The 20,949-nt window shown below is 37.3% G+C and overlaps 1 protein-coding gene across 10 annotated transcripts in view; it reads right to left on the reverse strand.

The window, feature by feature from the left end:
* The window catches only part of DMD (dystrophin), a 2,656,945-nt gene that overhangs the window by 1,097,350 nt on the left and 1,538,646 nt on the right, over positions 1-20,949 (reverse strand). The window contains exon 1 of one of the 10 annotated variants that reach the window (XM_027533580.1): positions 13,805-14,067. The exons of the other annotated variants lie outside the window; for them this stretch is intronic. The gene's annotated coding sequence lies outside the window, so the exon portion shown is untranslated. Of the gene's footprint in view, positions 1-13,804; positions 14,068-20,949 lie in introns of those variants that run through there. 10 annotated transcript variants of the gene reach the window in all.

Genomic DNA, 20,949 nt, shown 5'->3' on the forward strand with positions numbered 1-20,949 from the left:
GTCAGTGACCATTCAGTTTTCCCCCTACCATGCCTAAGCCAAGTATCTGGCATATGAATTAATTGCTACCCGAACCTTTTTCAGTCTAAGGGAGAAAATGCATTGTCTATATCCTATTCTGCTGAATAAGCATCATCATCAGTACATTCAAAAAGGACAGCCAACTGCCCTATCCTTTAGTAAATGGCTTACTTAGGACACTAAGAGAAACTCTTCTGGAAACCAGGAGAGTTAACACAGCTCCTACATTTCTATACTTGCTCTCTTCAGAGTATATGTACTGGGAAATCTAAGAATATCATTCACTTTCATATTCTTCACATTTTCCAGAGGGATAACTAAGTATATGCCTCCTGTTGGGGCAATGATTAAGTTAGCTGTAGAAGAGTGAAATCCTCTTTGCTTATCTAGGCTGTTCTTAATATTCTCATCTTGTTCAAATCATCACAATCAAGCAAATGACCAGCAAGAAGATATTACGATCTCAGTTAGTGTATTTATAGACCCAGGAAGAGTTAGATGTTCTCATATTCATCAATGTCAATTTATCAGGATTACCATGGTTAGGAAGAAGAACCCAGTGCTATAATAATGACAGACGTGATCTGTAAGTTTTAATTATTTAAAATACACTTGGGATATAATCCCAGTAATGGTTTTGACACACTTGTGGGAACTTTGTAAGAATCATTCTATAGATTCCTCAGTGGTGATCAAACAGTTCTGTATCTTGATGTTGGTGGTGATTATATGAATCTAAATATGTGATTAAATGTCATAGAACAATGCATAAAGACATCCAATGAAAGACTATGTGCAAAACTGGGGAAATCCAAGTAAAGTTAATTGTAGCATGCCAGTGTGAATTTTCTGGGTCTGATAATGGGATATACATTGAAGATGCTACCATTGACAAAAGTTGAATAATGTACATATAGGAATTTCTATACTAATTTTAACTCCTTGTGAGTTTATGATTATTTCACAATAAAAATATTAAAACATTTAAAAAATCCTTTATAAATTCAGTGTGTGTGTTTCAAGAGAAAATAAGGAAAAATAATTTAAGAAGAAAGGAAAAGAAAGAGTCTGGCTAATTCCTAAGAGGAAGTTTTCCTTTCTTTTATATCTCAAACAGCAAAGAGAACTTAAGATGCTATATTAACAAGTATGAGAAGTCTTTTTTCTTCAAAAGGCTTAAGAAGATGTGAATGAATTTTCTCTGCAGTGTGAACGATACACTAAAATTACTTATGCCACTCTTGTTTTAGACTTCTGTTTATGAATCAGTTCTGTAAACTTGCCAGTATTTAGTCACTAACCTTAAGTTATGACTGAATTCGCAATAAATTTAAAGATGTGATTTGAATTCACCTTTTACAAGACGTTGTAAGGTAATGTGGTGCTATGACACATATCTTGAAAACCATATTTCCTCTTAAAATGAACCTGTTTGCTCCTAAGATGTTTAACTGAAGTGATTAAATGGGCTGAATATAAGATACTGATTTTTAAAAGGTCTAGCTACATTTGTGCTATTTTTATAATGAGATTATGTCATGAGGATATATCACTGACAACGAAATTTTGAAAGGCAGCATATGAAGATTGTCAACACGGGTAAAATTTACATGCCAATGGGAAAATGATATTGGAAAATTCAGTTAGCAAAAGGCATTAGGAGTCACTTTTCAAAGTTTATACTGATAAAGTTTCTGTTGTCAAGTGGTAGTAGACAAATATTTTCAAAAATTATATAGGTTACTAAAAGAAAAATTGAAATTAGTCACTTTTACCACTAAGTTTTGCTACAAGTAGATGTTACTTGCAGTTGCAAGAACAATTGGGTTTATATTCTTGACAAGTTTACAGTAGTCAAAACTTAGAGATAATCATCTGCATGGAACATAGGAGTTCTGATCACGTCATCATTAAGCCTACTACTACCTATGCAGTAACATTGAAAAGTGAAATGAAAGTAGTTAATTCTCCACTTCTGGGTGGCCTCAGTGTATTTTCTTTCCTTAATAGCAATTGATATGCATAATCTAAAGCCTGCAATTGTTAGTTTCTTTTGATCTCTAGGTATTCTAAACCATTTTATGCCTATTACTAAGAATCACCCATTAAAGAGTATTTAAAAGAAAAAAAAAATCTAGGACTCAATATAGTAAAGAGCTCCACATACACATGAGATCTTGCACAGTTTCAGAAATAATTAGTAAATATATACTCTTGTAGAAAACCTTAATTTTAATTTAAAAAAAGTCTATGGCTGTTTCCCAAGAAATGACTGGCCTTGAGGTTTCTTGTTAGGATGGTACGTCGTAGTAGCTACAAACTTCTCTGGGAAATGAAAGATGGGTCAACCTGCACCAGATTTGCATGGCAGGATAACAATACAGGAGTAGAGAGACGGAGACAAAAGATACAGTGGTTGTTGGCCAGATGTCCTCGATTCCTTCATTCTTTCCATGATTATATATTGAGGGTTGATTACATCCTTAGTGCTGCTAGACACAGGGGATGTACTGATGGAATAAAAAAAACAAAAACAAAAACAAAAAACAAACAAACAAACAAAACTGACACCTGACCTCATTGTTCTTAACATAATAGTTGGAGAGAGACAGAATCAAGGAGGCAGAAAATCAGTGTCATAGAGAAGAGAGACAAAGAGCTGAGTTACAAAATAATGTTAATAGATGGTGCAGGTGGAGGAGGCAGACTTAAACCATGTGGACAGACCTCTTCTTGGAGCTGAGATTGTACAGATGAGAGAAAAGGCAGAGGAGAATGTCTGCTCCAAAGACACTCCGTAGACTGTGGTAAAGCTTCCCACATCAAGAGGGATTTGCTGAGTCTTTTGTTTGAATATTGTCAAAAGATTACAAATGGGAATAGTCCATCCTCCCTCATTCACCTTAACTGCCCTTCCATTCTCTAACTGAGGAAAAGAGAGGTTTTGACAAAAGGCTTTAAAATGCGGTTCTTTTACTCGTACTTGCTGAATTCCTTTGGGTTTCCTTGGATGCTATCTGTATTAACCACTTCACACAAAAGTTGAGAAGATTAAACAAAATCATGGTTAAGAATATGCACCAAATACTCTGCTTTATTCATTAATGTAAGACATTAGAGTAAAAAGAAAATCTTATTCATTCCATGATGATATGGAACCATCCCTATTCTCCTTTGCAAAAAGGAGGAGAAACAGCCATACAGCCTTTGAAGTCAGATAGATACGGTTCTAAATTTCAGTTGTTTCACTTCTTGCTGTGTGATCTTGGGAAGATTACCTAATTTCTGAGCTTCAGTATCCTCACAGATCCATCAAAGCTAAAGCTCTGTGTATCACTGTTGGAATAACACCATGCATATTAATAACCTGGCATAAACAAAATATATATAATCATGATCAGTACTACTACCACCACTATTAGCATTTAGGAACCTACAGCCAATGTGATCTAGTCTATCACTGAGTCTTAGCTCAGAGTTCAAGCCTGCTATTTTATCTAGCATTCCCTAAATCACACCCTTCACTGAACAGAGCTTTCTTCCTCATTGTCTTCTAGGTATATCATCCTTGATCTTGCCTCTGAATTTCCACATACTGTTTGGAGCATCGTTTCTATTTTCTCTTTAGTAAATCTGGACAACTTTTGTAAGTCTATCCCACCAAGAAATCAAAGGTTGTGTTCATGTCTTTGTTTCTTGTTGTAACCTCAGCACCTAACACAGAATCCTATATTAGGAGCTTAATTCAAGTCTATTAAATATGATTAAATATCATAGCTAAAGGAATATTTTCCTTATCATACACAATTACACAGGAATTTATTACCCTGAATCCCCATAGGAATCTCTGATTGAACTACTGCTTTTGAAAAATCTGCAGGTTTCCTCTAGCTCAGGTTACTCTCATGGAGTAGGGAGTGTTGGACAACAGGACAGGCTCATTTATTTGTCAAGGAACTGATCCTATACATCGAACCCATACAATTCAAATAACAACAAGTAATTCTATGTTGTAGGCTGCCAGATTTTTTCACAATAAACTAAAACTAGAAATAAATGTTCTATTTTAAGTGTCTACTAGATACTGAAGGGGTTTCCCAGGTGACTCAGAGGTAAAGAATCTTCCTGCCAATGCAGGATCCACAGGAAACACAGGTTCAATCCCTGGGTTGGGAAGATCTCCTGGAGAAGGAAATGTCAAGTCATTCCAGTGTTCTTGCCTGGGAAATCCCGTGGACAGAGGAGCCTGACAGGCTACAGTCCATGGGGTCACAAGGAGTCAGACACAACTTAGTGACTCAACAACAACAACAGGATATTGAAGACCAGTATTCATTAATTGGTTACTGTGTATAACTCAGACCTTGTCTTTCCAACATGACTGTGAGATACAGGAGAATATCTTACTGTTGGGAACCTAACAGACTCTAAACACTTGCCCATCTCTCATAAACTGGAAGCAAATAAATCTCCTCCTTTTCTCTATTAAGATATACCACTGGAGGTAGTGACATTCTCTGGAAATACGGAAATTCCTAAGGCAAAATCTAGGTGACACAGTTTAGAAGATGTTATGATTGATTTCCCTCAAGCACAGTTCTGTTGCCACAGAATCATCTCAAATCTGCCATCTTTAAAGCTGAACTCTTCACCATTCCACTCACAAGGATGCTCACTTGGGTTTGAAGGGAAAATGTAAACTATTAGCATCAGGGCTGATTCTCCCTGGATGTTTTCAAGAGAAAGGCCTGGATTCTCTATTACTTTTTTCTATTATTGATGTATGGCAAAACCAATACACTATTGTAAAGTAGTTAACCTCCAATTAAAATAAAAGATTTATTTAAAAAAATCATATCAAAAGCAAAGATGTACCAAATCTTAGTATGTCTGTTGTATAGAAACTCTTACAGAGACATTCTCAAAGTAACATTTCCAGTACAGGTTAAAACCTGTTTTAAATCAAAGTTGCTTCTCCTTCATTTATAGAACTAGCACTGAGAAGTAATATATAGGAATACTATTTGAAAGTCAGGATTCATCTTATTATGGCATAGTATTATGATAAACTTACAGGCAACACACAAAAAGCACACCAAGGAGAATCTTTGGTAAAAAATGGAAATTATTATTATTAACATAAGTAAAATCATGAGTGCTAAAGAGCATATTTAATCTTCATCATGTTGAATTATATATGAGATTAGGCAAGAACATACTGGCCTTTCAATAATAAAATCCACATTTTGAAATTCATCTTTTAAAAGTATAAAATCAGAAGTGCAAAAGCAAGCAAAACCCCCATTGGCTCAAAGAATATGATAGAGACATAAAAACAACAAAGGTTAAGGACTGGATACATACTCAAACCCATACTATATGTGTTTAAGTTATTTTTTTTTTAAATGGTCATTACTAGGATTTGCTGGAAGTAACTTGTTACTCTGAATATTAACACTATTTATGCCTCACAAGTTGTAAGGCATAATAGATAAGACACACACACCCACAAACATGGTGAATAGTGGCAACATATTTAGTCACTGGGGCTTTCACTGTAATATGCCTGGGTGTGTCTTCACCTGATGCTAAATTTAGTAGCGTTTGATGTCTCTTGGAAAAAACATTTCCAAAGAATTGAAAGGGTAGGTGTCTTCAATTTAGCAAAGCATACTGCTTGCTATAGCGACTAGCTCTGAGGGCTTCCTGCTCAGTTGCTCTGTGAGAGAGTTATGTTAAAACGTGTCAGGATTCTAGAAAGAGTAAGTTCACATCAAACACTGTATTTCCCCTATTTCCAAGACAACAGTGAGTTCCTGTAAGTTAAAAATCACAAAGAGTAAAATACTGCCATTTCTCACTCTTATAATTTATGATCTCCATGTGAATGTGCATTCACATTTTAGATAATGTATGTGTTATGTTTGAATTATAATGCCTGAAATGAATTCAAACACATGTCAGAGAAGCCACCACATTACAGCCTCTTGAAAATCACAAGTTGAAATGCTCTAATGATATATTTAGAATTTAATACTGATATCAAAGATTATTTTCCTATTATTTTCTTTCACTAGTTGCTGTGATTTCTTGGTAGTTATAAGAGCAAGACATTGGAATATTTACTAACCATACTAAGTATATTTATGGGAGAAGGCAATGGTACCCCACTCCAGTACTCTTGCCTGGAAAATCCCATGGACGGAGGAGCCTGGTAGGCTGCAGTCCATGGGGTCGCTAAGAGTTGGACACGACTGAGCACCTTCACTTTCACTTTTCACTTTCATGCATTGGAGAAGGAAATGGCAACCCATTCCAGTGTTCTTGCCTGGAGAATCCCAGGGACGGCGGGGCCTGGTGGGTTGCCGTCTATGGGGTCGCACAGAGTCGGACACGACTGAAGCGACTTAGCAGTAGTAGCAGCAGCAAGTATATTTAAAATCACAGCCACATGAAATCTAGCCTGTAAAATGGGAAAAATAATAATAGTAACTTCCGAGATTATGTTCAGAGGCAAATGAGGTAATGTACATGAGATTGCTTTGTAAAAACATTTTAAGACAAATTCTGTAACTCAGCTTTTTATTTTCTTCATTCTGAAAATTGATCACAGTTAAAATTTACCTGTAAACTATCAGAATGATTATACACCACCAAATGTCTTAAGTTATATTGCTAGATATTGGCCGCACAGTAACTTAGCCTTGATTTAGCAAAATAAGATTTTTGTGTGTATGCCATGGACATCATTAAGCTGCAAACGCTCTGTAAATGTTAAGGGCCTGCCATGTCACTATCCTGTTACACTATGTATATCTTTTGTTGAGGACATTCCCTCCATATGTGCCCACAACAGTGTTTGTTGCTTTTTAAATTTCAATGTGGTCTTTTATCAAAAGAAGGGTCACTTCAAGATTCTTTCTCAGTCCTATAATTCTGCAAAATATGTTCATATAATTATACACTATAGACAGATAGATAAAAATTAGAGATGGAGAAAGAGAGAGGGTCACAGAAAGAGAGCAGGGAGAGAAGTAACTGGGTGGATGGATGAATGGAAAAAATGGACAGGGGAGAGAGCCAGAAGGATAGATAGAAAGCATATATAATCTCTGTCAAATTACTTACCTTCTCTACTTGCAGTTTATAAAATGGGACAATAATAGCACCTAAATTATGGGACTGTTGTGACCATTAAGTTAAACGTGGCATGGAGTAAAAGTTGAGTAAATGTTACTTTTCATTGTAGTTTTTATTTTACTCTTCAATAAAGTCACATTTTCCCTGTAAAATTTTATGCATAGATTAGATATAGCCTAATAATGAGAGTTATCAGCTATTGAGCATGTTCTGTATCTAAGCACAGATGTTTTATAAACTTTAATATGCAGTGAACAACTATATCCTTTCCTGATTCACATATTGTTTTGGGTAAACCCTTAAAATATTTGCTAGTTTGATTGGTTATATTAACAAATTAGGACCATTTCATACCCCTTCTTGAAAAGATAAGCTGATAATTGACAAACATGGATTTTTAGAAAAAAATACATAATACAAAATAAAAAAGCTGTAAAAGCTACATTGTAAACATGAAAAAATAAGTGGTAAATAGGGATTTTTTGAGTGTGTGTGTATGCATGTGGCATAAGTGTCAGCAGAGAGAAAAGGCCGAAAAGTTATATACCAAAATGTGAATTGTGGATTCCAGCTGGTGCTTAGATTTTTCATAGTAGCATACTGATGAGAAAGCTAAGTCTGTAATCTTACTGTCTGGGTTTGGATTCTCACTTTCCCACTTGCTAACTGTATAGGCTCAAATGAGTTTCTTAACTCTTACCTATATTTCCTTATTTTTAATATGGGTGTAATAGTGGTACCTACTTCACACATTTAGAATATTAAATAATTAAACCCATGTAAACTACTTTGATCTATACATCTTAGATACTATTATTATTATTTCTGCTAGTGGGCTTCCCTTGTGGCTCAGCTGGTAAAGAATTCGCTTGCAATGCAGGGGACCTGGGTTCGATCCCTGGGTTGGGAAGATCCCCTGGAAAAGGGAAAGGCTACCCATTCCAGAATTCTGGCCCAAAGAATTCCGTGGACTACATAGTCCATGGGGTCACAAAGAGTCAGACATGACTGAGCGACTTTCACTTCATTTCTACTAATACACTGGACTTTATCACTTTAATAACAGGAAACAATACCTGTTTATCTGGTCAAAAATGAGGATAAGATTTGTTAAGATATTTTGAAAATTAATTTTTGGTTAATTCTTATTTTTGTTAACTGACAGTGGCTTGAGATTGTTTAGATCACTTACAACAAACTTGTGAGGAATAGATCAATATCCCAATTCAAGAATGACTTGTGAAGTGATTCATCAGCAGTACAGAATGAGTTGCTTTTTTCCAGAATTTCCCCTCTTCGAAGAAAAAGAGGTTATTGTTAAAAAAAAAAAAATGCTGTGATAATTCCATGTTACAGTGACAAGCCAGAGACATTCATAATACAAAATGGATTGCTGCAAAATGAAGCAGGAATTAAGCTTTGTAGAAATACTATGGCTAAGTATAGTTTAGAGCAATATAGTTTTCAATGAACTTCACGTATACTAGTAGTGCTAACTTGTACTCATTTGAATGCTTCTGAAGCCTTCTCTTCACAAGTTAATAACTTTTCTAAAATAAGTCAAATCATGCAAATTGATGAATATAAATTGCAGCAATTTTACCACTGCTAAAATCGTCTCTGAGCGTTACAAGTAGAGTTCACTTGGCTACTGTCTTCACACTGAATTATTTGTCTGATGGGCTTAAGGTAATAAAGTGACACATTGATCTGCATTTTATTTTACACTCAAAAGGAAGACAGTCCTAATTCTTACTAAAAACTACAAATTATGAAATTAGCAAAAGGCAGCTATGGCTAAATACATTTCAAGCAAGATGCCATTTATCTTTGTTAAATTGATCTGCTGAGTCGAGCAGAAATATCTCCAAGGTTTTCTCTTGATGAGCCAAGGCTAAAGGGATACAGAGCCAGAATTCAGGCATCTAGTGAGGCTTCAGTCAATTACCTTTTTTTCCTATAGATCAAGCTTCAGTTCTTCAATACCTCTTTTTCTTTGCATAGGAATTTTACCTTTTTATTGAACATCAATAAAACTATATAGTTTATATTAGACACCCAAAGAGTATCAATAATCATAAAACAGGTAATATTTAATGAGCATGAGTAATCGCCAAACTTTATTGTCAATGCTTTATGTGTATCGTTCTATTAGTTCTCACATTTACTCTATAAGGTAGGCAGCGCTAATGTGCTCATTTCACAGATGAAGGAACCGTGGCTCAGAGAAGTCAAGTAGCTCCTCAGGTGTATAGGTATAGAGTATCCACTAACTAGAATACCCTAATTATGCTGTAAATATAATATTCTAGAAATAGATATGCAATAGATACTTTTGACTAAAAATTGAATAATGAAATGCAATAGACTCTACTAGGGAAAGGCAAAGGATATGGACCTGGAAAGACTTGGCTTGGTCTCACAATGGAGGTTTATTCAGAGAGTTTGGGCAATGTTACCAATCAATTTCATCTTTGGAGAATTATCTTAGTTCCTACAATTTCCTAGAGGGAGATTCTGAGATAAGGCTTCACTGTAAAGGTGATAGGATAGGAAATGCTTCCAGGAAACAATGGTTAAGGGAGTGAAAAGAGGGATAGAGAAGGGAAAGAGGCCAACCATGCGCATGGCATAACAGTCCAGCAATGACAATGAAGGTCACACTTCGGGGTCTACCTGCAATGCAGGAGACATGGGTTCGACTCTTGGGTTGGAAAGATCCCCTGGAGGAGGGCATGGCAGCCCACTCCAGTATCCTTGCCTGGAGAATCCCATGGACAGAGGAGCCTGGCGGGCTACAGTCCATGGGGTCACAAAAGAGTCAGACACAACTTAGTGGCTAAACAACAACAATGACAAATCACCAATTATTTTTCCTGTCACTAGTGCTGCCAGTGGTGTAATGCATAAATTAGGATATTTCTGCAGTATTTAACCCCAAAGCCCATAAAATTCTTGGACACCCTGCACCATTTACAGATGTGAGGGCGCTCTCTCAGGATCTGAGTGCCACAGAAGGAGCCACATTCTCACCAGCTTTCCTTCTCCATGGCTACTGAGCAAGCATCTCAAAAGACAAGAACAGAGAGCAGGACCTTTTAGCTATTAAATGTAAGATGCTTTATTGATTTATTGATAACAGTAATAAGAATAAGGGCAACAAAAGGGATGTTTCTGACCTCCTTCATGATCTCCCAGCTATTGCTATTTCTTGCAAAGTTACTGATGAGAAGAGCAGTCAGTCAACCCCAAGGAGAGCAGCTAAAGAGAAGGGTAAGTGAAATGAGCTTTACCAGGTCTAAACACATGTGCTGCCTCTCTTCATTGCTGGATGAAAATTTAGGCATGAATGAAAATGGATGAAGAAGTACATGTTACCTAAAGGAGGGGATGGGTAGAATACTAAATCTTTCTCTATGTCACTCTGTCTTAGTTGACTTGTTTAAGTGAGTCTGCTTTACTACAGTGCTTTAAAAAAAAAACCCAAAAAACAAAGACTTTTACTTTTGTGTTGGGGTATAGTGCATTAACAATGTTGTGATGGTTTCAGGTGAATGGCAAAGGGATTCATCCATACATGTACATGTATCCCTTCTCCCTAACACCAAGCTTTCTCCTTTTTATGACTATAATCATCTTCTGTCTGATCATGGTGCTGAGCAGTTACTAAAGCACCCTGGGAAAAGAGATTCACAAGGGTTTCACTGGGTTTGGGGAGATTAAAAGCCACAGCAAAAGTTCCTGGATCCTATATTTGTCTCTTTTAAATAATCTTTTTAAATGATCCACCCACGATACATACACCCATGTATACATACATTTTTTCACTCAAATTCAAACAGAAACATGCCCTGCTCTTTAAGAATGACAAATGTGTGGTTATTATATTCTCCAGAGAATAAAATAGCTCTTGGACATTGGTTTTGAGACCAGATTAATTACTGTCATTTTAAAAGTAAAAAATCCACAGGTTTTTGCAATTCTAACATTGAGGTGGTGGGGAGGGGAGAAGAATATATTTTGAAATATTCTGAACAAAATCTTTTATAAATATCTTAGGAATTTCTAATGACTGACATAGTCAAACATCAGAAAGAATGAGAAAATCACTTCAATAACTTTTTTTGAGCCTTTAAAGTACATCATTAAAATATAAACCTGTTTCGCATACTCTGAGTACATGCTGGTTTTCCTTTATTTTAGAGCCCACAAGGGAAACAATATCATGAGTTTTAAAATATATGTCTCTGTGTGTGTGCGTGCATCTTTGTACACATGTTAAATGGTATCCTTCTAATGAAGGGATTTACATTCACTGTCTAGTTATTCTTATTACAAGAGTTGCTAGATGTTTTTTGAAGAAAGAACAGGGTCCTTCATGATGTCTCTATTAGTTATTAACAGCAAGGGAATATATAAGAAGACAGATGTCTGTGGAATATATTGATAGACTTTTTATTTAATAATTGTGCATAGAACACATCTTTTGTAATTACTTTATGAAGGAATATTTAATAATGAACTCTTAAGGAATACTTAAAAATATTACTTTATACTAAATCTTATACAGCTTCCACATGCAATGCAAACATTCCATTACTGAAGATAATATACAAGGGTACTCAGGTTTGAAGTTGTATGGAGATTGTTGGACCATAAGCCATAAATCCTTTTAAGATAGCACCAAAATCTTAGCTATAATCTTGATGATACAAAATAAAAAGAGGAGCTCTAAAGAAAAGAAGCTACAATATTTTATGATCCATATTATTGCCATGATATACTTCTGCAAGAAGAGTGTATATTTTTAATTAAATCCCCAATGATTTGATATTTTGTTTTTGGAACTTTATAAACAAGTGTATCCGAAGAAATTCGGAGCTTTCCTCACAAGACCAAAGCAACAGTGCATGAAATTGAACTCAAAAAGAGCCACCATTCTGTGTGACTTCTTGGCTGACACAATTTAGATATTTATAGCTTTACGAATGGGCCACTGGAGAAGAACTTGAAGCTTTCTTTAGCCAGCAAGGATTAATGAACGTGTGCACCTGGTAATTACACCACTCCATCTTCCTGAAAGCCCTCACGCTGCCTCCATGGCAGAAACTATCATGAAAATGCATTGAAAAATATCAATCTGCAATTCCACAATTTAATCTAAATAATAAAACTTGGTATCTTTTCTCCCCACGCATTCCAGATGTGACAACGACATTGACAGCATTTAAATTTAAAACATAGAAGCTGAATGTCAGCCTATTATTGAGCATGCCTCATTTCCAAAGTAAATCTCACGAGAGAAAAAAGAAGAGGCTATAAATATAGCAAAAAATTACAACATTCAAATGTACAACAGCGAGCCCATAACTGTTTCCTCTTTATTAAAACACAGCATACGTTATAAATAATGCATTTACTTCAGGCAGACACATTTGTGATGATTAAATCCCAACTCAAGTGAATAAAGATAAAATTTAGAAGTATAAAGATATCTTCCAAGTCCAGTTTGGACCTGTTTTGGCTGTCTTTTCTAAACTCTTACTGGAAGAAAAACCTCAATAACTTTTTCAACTATAAATAAAAGGTAAATCATCCTATTTTATCATTTAACCATATATTAATTCCAAAAATACTCAAAATAAAGTCTTACAGTGTCATAGTGTCCAACTCAAATAATTTGTTACAAAATAATTTACATTTTTAAACTTTAACTGAATAAATCAAACTTTTGGAAACAGTATTTTTCTCAAATAGAACACAATATAAAAGTTCAACATTGTGTTTCTTAATGTTGTGCCACAAAGCATTTGGATTGTTGCAAGCAAAGTAGCAATGTATACATAAACAAAGCAGGCAGTTTCAGGGAAAAAAAAAAAAATCAAGGTGTTCTAAACAAAGCTGATTTTTATGATAAAGTTTGATGCTACTCACACTGAATTTTAATGACTCCTTTAGCAAAGCAGAAAGAGAGAAAATATAATGTAAGTACTGATACTAAAAGTTAATTGCTGCCTTAACGCACACTGAGACTCCTTTAGCTGGAGTCTCTTAAAAATACCTCTAAAAGCAGAAGAGGGCACAACCATTGAAAAAAAAATCGCCTATTACTGTTGAACTCTATTGTTCTCTGTTGGAGTATAGAAGAAGGAAATGTTCCAACAGAGGGAAGTGGGTATGAATTGCCCCCTCCAGAAGAGCCAAGCAAATTGGTTGTAAGAAGGAGACTTCAAACGCTGGACAACCAGAGCTGCTCAAAGAACCTGACATTTGGGCTACTTGCCCTTACTGCTGTTTTTTTGTTTGTTTGTTTGTTTTTTGGTTTGGTTTTTATTTCCCCTACAGTGATGTGGTTCAACTTGACAGCAGTGAAATAATGGATGGATGTATTTGTGCATGCTTTGATCTTCAGCCCTTTATCCTGCTTCTAACTAGCTATTGCAATATCACTTAATCCCGGACCTCAGCATTCCACATACAAAAGCATCTCCTCCCACCTACTGCTCACACGCTCCTGCATCAGAATAGAAGACTTACAGAGAGGCAGCCAGACCCACGGAAGAGCACTTTCCTCTCAACAGATGTCTTCCGGATTTTAGGCGCACACACACACACACACATACAGAGGCACACAGTTGCCTACCTGAATAAGGTGTGCAAAATCCTCTGACAGTCCCCACAGACGGTTTTAGTTCAGAGCAGCCAGCAATGCCTCCGCACAAAGCTTTGCCATTGCTAGTGTGAGGAGAAAGAGCTGCTGGGATGCTGAATGGCACATCAGCCAACTTTGTGTGTAGCAAAGGCTCTAAAGAAAACCTGGGCTGAAGCTCTCTGCTGGATCGTGGATTGGACTCAATTCCACTCCCCACACAGCCTGTGTTACCCAATGGAGACTGTTTCTGGAAGTGCTTAGAGCACGTATGCCAAGGCAAAGACAGACTCCCCTTTGCTTTCTAAATCGCCGTGGTAAACTGCAGACTTGATACTTTGAGGTGGATCATTCACTGTGAGCCACAAGAGACATCAATGGTCTCAATGGAAACTGTAGCCCCAGAATCTAGAACACAGTCAGCACTCCATAAATATTTGGCTAAATACTGATAACAGGGTCAAATGAGAAGTTGCAGAATTATTCACATACTGTAATGAAAGCAAAACAGATTTAAGTGAATCCATTGACTCATTTTCAAAAGTTCGTTGAAAACCACATGTATTATTCGCTTGGTGCCCCAGCAATTTCTAACATCATCCTAGTTCATCCCAGTTCACCAACAAATAAAAAGCTGATTATAACTCACTCATATAGTTGATAATCAGCTCTATCTGTGCATACATACTTACTAACCATCTGGAGTTGAGCATCAAAGCCTTACACTAAACTTGCACAATGGATTGAGTAAAATAACTCCATTCCTTGAGAAAGTTTAAAAGAATCCTATTCCTCAAGGAGATTTTACTTCTACAACAGCCTCTCGATAACCCTAAACCCACAGGCACATTCTCTAACATGTTACTGTCATATAACCAAGCCCACACTGACAAGGAGTCCTCGGGTTAATTCCTGAGCCAAAGGGAAAAGCTCCAAAGTACAGGACACCATGGGGTCTCCCCACAGATGCTCACCTGGAAGTAGTGTCTGCCAAGCACCTGTCTGGAGGCGCAGGTGTGTGCATGTTGGGACAGCTTAGGAACACACCTAATTTGGTAGATGACATCCCTGATGTGGAAGGCTTTATTGTACCGTTTATGACAATATCCACAGATTATGATGTGCTTGTTTAATAAAGGGAGTACTTAAGTGCACCCGAAACAAAAGGGGAAGTTAATAACCTAAGTGGTGCTGACGTGTTTATGTACAACGACTGACTAAAATATTTTTTACTGCCTGTTACTCCACCTCAAAATATCCTCTGCAGAAATCCTCAGTTTTGACACACATACATCTCCCTGTATGGAGTACTGATATTATGCTGACTTTCAGGAAGACCTACTTACACCTGCAGCCACCTTGCAGGGATCTAGACCCATCACAGGTGTTCAATAAATACCTATCAAATGACCAGATAAATGACAAGTGAAGGAGAAATACACTTGATATTTACATCCTCAAAATAGCTATCATAGGGCATGTGATTTTACAGGGGTTGCAAGTTGGGTTGTCTACCTTTTCAATCAGCTGACTATCATTGCAGTTGCTTTGGATAGATTGACTTCAATAGAGCCTGATACTTGAGGTCTCATCTCAGTGCCATCTCTATAATGCTGTAACTAGTTATACAGTTTGGCAGATGCAAATGTATGCAGTTCTGATCCTCCACCCGACTTCCTAACTATAGGTTTTATAATAGAAGAAAGAATGGGGGCCTTTTATTTATAAATAATCATTATAATAGGGAAATAGACATTCTTTCCCTTTGAGCCACTCTTAGCTGGCCAGCTCTCAAATGAAAGTGGCTCAGCCCTTTCTTGGTTAATGGCGTGGTCTGCATCACTGCGGTTATCAGATTCCTTTGCAGAATGCAAATAAACCATCTTGAATGGCAAAAGGATCAAAGCACAGCACCTGAACATTGCCCAGACCTGCTGTTCATAGTTTCTGCATCAGAAAACTTGAAAGGAAAGAGAAATTAGAACTAAAAGGAAATGTACTTCCCAAAGCGTGTATCAATATTTAGATGTTTAGTGGATTTATCCCCCTTGAACTACTTTTTTATCCCATTCTTGGGCAGTAGCAGAGATGTCTGTGGTGGAGTCCTGACTCAGACACCCACAAACTGTTTGACCTTGCACAAGTTATGTAAACTTCCTGGCTTCAACTTCCACATTTGTGAATGGGACTAATAATAGCTCATCAGAAGTTAAGGATTCGATAGGTGTTCACATAGTACTCATCAAACTTTAATGCAATACAAACCACCTGGGGATAATCTTAATAATACAGAACCATTAAAGGCCATGTCTGGGGTGGCTCCTCAGATTTCATTCTTCTAATAAGCCCCCAAGTAGTATGGATGCTACTGGTCTGTGGACCCTGCACTGAGTAGCAAATATCAATGGAAAACACTGTTGTTCTTCCCAATGATAGTGAGCTTGTTACCTGTTACCACTTTTGTTTGCTGCAGGCTTTTCCTCAGTATGTACTCATTATTGGATGCTTACTCTATGGACGGTGCTATGCAGTACATCATGAGTTTTTTTTTAATTTGAGGTAAAAAATCACTGAGTACCATGAATAGGTTGGACACTGAGAACCAAAGTCACGTACCCCTTATTCTCACAAAGCTTTCTGTCCATATTAACATAACTTACCATGTCACTATCTTCATTAGCATAACTTTCCTATTTTAGGGGAATGACTCTTCTTTATAGTAATTTGGCCAAAGTCCCACCCACTCTTTGATAGAAAGGATCAATAGGCAATTTCCATCCTAATACTCTCTAAACCTCTTGCCTTAAAATCCTTGCCATGCTGTTTCCCCCAAACCTAATGTTACGATCTTGACCCAATCCTAATTGTGTCCCTAAACTGACACACTTCCTTGAACCAAAATGCAAGGCCTCAATAAAATCAAACCTTGCCCTTGCTTCTATGAGACACTACCAAAGCTCTGTCAAGGTGGTGGTCTTCCTTACTGAGGTAAGAATAGATTCATCTGTCCTACCAACAGTTTGTATTGGTGATAATCAGGGAGCCAGCATTCCATGTAAGGAAGAAACAGGTGAATCAAAAGCATGCTATAAAGAGATAACCAATGGTGTCAAGGAGTGGAGTCTGAGACTTCAGCCCCTTTATTGGCCGTCTCAAATAAATATACAATTTAAGAATAATTAGTATGCTTTTCTCTGCAAACCTACTTTCACAACAAATTCCCCAGACCCCTCTCATCTCCTCATCCAGGCATTTTGATGGCATCACTGGTCCCACCGTTGACTATGATAAGGTTTGTGATAGGATTATGCACTGATGCTGCAATGGAAGCACAGGAGAGTGACATTAACTCAGATTATGGGACAAGGGGAAGTCTTCTGTTGGATGCCATGCCTGTGCTAAGACTTGAAGGAAGTGCGGCCACAGTGGGGAAAATCTAGCATCCAGACGGATATTGCCTCATACTGGAATTTTAGCAGAAATATACAATTGGAATAAATACCCATTTGATGGAAATACTGAGGCTTGCGATCCAATCATAAAAGAACACTTTTTCATGTCATGTTACATAGCTCATGTCAAGGCTACTCAGAGTATGGTCTTCAGACCAGCAGGTACCAATTAGAAATGCCAAAATTTAGGCCCTACCCCAGACCTACTGAATCAGAGCCTATTTATTAATAAGATCCCCAGGTGATTTTTATACACATCAAAGTTTGAGAAGCCCTTCCCAAAATAATATTCTGGAGGCTATGGAAATCAATGAATGATTTTAAGCAAGAAGTGACATGACTCAATTTCCATTTCTGAAAAAAATATTACTCTGTGTCCATTTATTCCTTAATGATCTATATGCCAGGTATTGACCCAGCAGCTTAGAATTCAGCACTATTTAGGGTAGATTAGAAGAATTTCCCAATTCAACATTCATTCAACAAACATTTATTGCCTGCTGAGTTTGATTTGACTTCTCAAGCTTGATTTAAAAACAACCCTACACTGATGGCTGTTTTTAATGCAGTCAAGTTTTGTTGGCCAGGACAAGTAGTTGTTGAGAATCTCCTAGCATGCTTTACTCAGAATTATTTCACACTATTGGGCTGGTTACTCAAACATGAAAGGTTTTGTTGATGTAGTTTTATAGAATTTTTATTGGAATGATATTTGCTGTATTGGAACTTGACCTATGGTACAAGTTGTAGTACAAGATACCAATCAATATTGGTTTTTAAAATGAACACTATGAGATGTACAGCTTGCCAATTTAAACTTTAATATTAGAGATGATAAGATCAGTACCTTTTTTTTTTTTTTTTTGCTAACATATGCAGAAGATCGTCCTTTGGTGACTGAAAAGGAAAACAATACATTCTAAGTATATGGAGTTTCTGCTTTTTCATAATAGTCAATGTCTTATCAGAACTCATAGAGTTGGTGTTAGGAGCCCTGGAAATCTAGCAAGCCTGTTCCATGCATGTTTTATTCTTGCTTCCTATGGGCAAGCATAGTGAAACTTGGGGGGCAATGAGTTCTCAGGTTTACCTTAGCTATTCTGGGTTGCACTGATTGCTTGTGATCTACTGGGCTGGAATCATTATAGGAAAAAGTAACCACTGGGTCTAAATATAAAGCCACCATCTTATGGACTCAATTCCTTTGTGGCTGCAGGAATACTGAACTTAGTTTCTGGGTACTAATGGCTGGCTATTACTCTAAGACTCTTTAATTGCATTCTCATAGTCTTATATGGGCTTCCTCAGTGGCACTGGTAGTAAAGATTCCACCTGCCAATGCAGGAGACATCAAAGATTCAGGTTTGATCCCTTGGTCAGGAAGATCCCCTAGAGGAGGGCATGGCAACCCACTACAGCATTCTTGCCTGGAGAATCCCATGGACAGAGGAGCCTGGAAGGCTACAGTCCATGGGGTCATAAAGAGTCAGATATGACTGAAGTGACTTAGCATGCAGTCTTATATAGTTGGTGAAGGCCCTATACTGTGGACTCTAGCAGATTCCCTGTGGGAATGGAGATATAGGAAGACTTCCCCAGGAGAAGCCAGTCTGGTACTGGAGTGTAACAAGGATGCAATTTTCAGCTTTCTTGCTGACATGTGTCTTCTTCAACCCCAGACCACTGTGTTTAGAATTCCCACATTTTTCATTTTCAATGAGAGGATATTTTAATGGGAAAATTGTGGCTCTGGAAGTGACCAGATCAAGTTTCAAAAACCCTGCCATCAATACTCATCAGTTGTGGAACTTTGCACAAGACCCTTGGTTTCATGGGCTTCCCTTGTGGCTCAGCTGGTAAAGAATATGTTTGCAATGCGGAGATCAGGGTTTGATCCCTGGGTTGGGAAGATTCCCTGGAGAAGGGAAAGGCTACCCACTCCAGTATTCTGGCTTGGAGAATGCTATGGACTCTATAGACCATGGGGTTGCAAAGAGTCAGACATGACTGAGCGACTTTTACTCTCACTTTTCACTTGGGTTTCTTTTACAATTGATTCATTTATTTACATAATAGCAATAATAATATCTGATTGGCAGAGTTGTTTGGATAATTCAATACAATAAAATGCATACAGTACCTGAAACTTAATGGACTGTCAATAAATATTAGTTTTTTTTAAAATTAAAGACACTTATATAATGCAAATTTACCTAAGTCACAATAGTCATTAATATTTTTGAACAGATGAGTTAACTGAATTGGGAAGCCAGTCATAAAGAATAAACCCTGAGGAAACAGGCTGCCCCATTACATTCTCTGAAGTGTGTGAAAGGCAAAACAAAAACGGGAGGGTTGTAAAGACTATGATAATATCTGAGAAGACAATGGACCCCAATTCTTAGTACTACTGAATGTTAGGACTGAAGGTATCATCAAACTGTCCATTTTACAGATGAGGACGCTGAGGCCAAGTGGAATAACTTGCCTAGGACCTAGAGTTATAACTCCACCAAGCCAAAATTGAAAGCTCAGTTGAATGAGAGGCTTCACAAAGGAAGAAAAAAATGTGAAGAGAAAGATCAGCAAGGGGAATAGAGAACTTTAGCCCGGGGTGTGTTGTGGCATTGTAATGCACATGCCTCGTTCACCTACAGGAGATACTCATCAGTGTAAATAATTGTTACTCTTCAACTTCGCATATGGGAGTACTGAACTATGACCAGGGTTTATTTCATTAAACACCCAAGATTCCCTACAGCCATGAACGTAGAAGAAGGATGGTGCATCCTAATATTCTTGCTGTATCAAGGACTCGCAGAGACGTGGCTTTTCTACACTAATCAAAGAAGATGAAACAGCAGAAAGCCACAGTCAAACACCAGCCTTTGTACTGCTGTCCCAAAGCATTTTAAGACTGTCGTGACTATGAAGCAATGGGCACCGTTATGAAGGCCCTGCCCCAACTGTCATGTACTCCACACAGAAGACTCTTAAACATATACCTCTAACCCATACTTCTTCCCTGAATCCCAGACTTGTATTCAACTACACTCTCTTTTACTTTATCATGATGTCTAACAAGCTTTCGACTCTTATTTCCACCTCTATCCTCTACTATCTACTGATCCTTCTGTCATATTCTCCATGCTATTCATCTTGGAGTCATCTTGGACTCCTCTTTCTTTTACATCCTATATCCAACTATCAGAAAATCCTGGCAGTGCTACCTTTCAAAGATCTCCAGAACCATCTACTTCTCATTATCTCCACTGCAAACATCCTGGTCGAGAACCAGCATTATTTCTCACCTGCTTCCTTATTAGCTACTCTATGGTCTGCTCCCACTAAGCAGCTAGAGTGACTTGTCAAAGCCTGAGTCAGTTCATCTACTTCTTTCCTTAATGATGATTCCATTTAGATAAATTTATTGAAAATACAAAATTATAGAGATGGAGAATGGATTAGAGTTGTCAGGGATTAGGGATGGGGATGACGGGTCTGGATGGATGGGACTATAAAGGAGTAGTTCAAGACAGTTCCTTTGTGAAGATGGAAACATTCTGCATCTTGATAGTGGTGATGGTCATATGCCTCTGTGCATAAAACCACACACAAATGACTATATGTAAATAGTGGTGAGATATGAATAAAACGTGTAGAGTGTACCAATGTCCATTTCCTGGT

Source organism: Bos indicus x Bos taurus, chromosome X, assembly GCF_003369695.1.
Source record: "Bos indicus x Bos taurus breed Angus x Brahman F1 hybrid chromosome X, Bos_hybrid_MaternalHap_v2.0, whole genome shotgun sequence".
Lineage (NCBI taxonomy): Eukaryota > Metazoa > Chordata > Mammalia > Artiodactyla > Bovidae > Bos > Bos indicus x Bos taurus.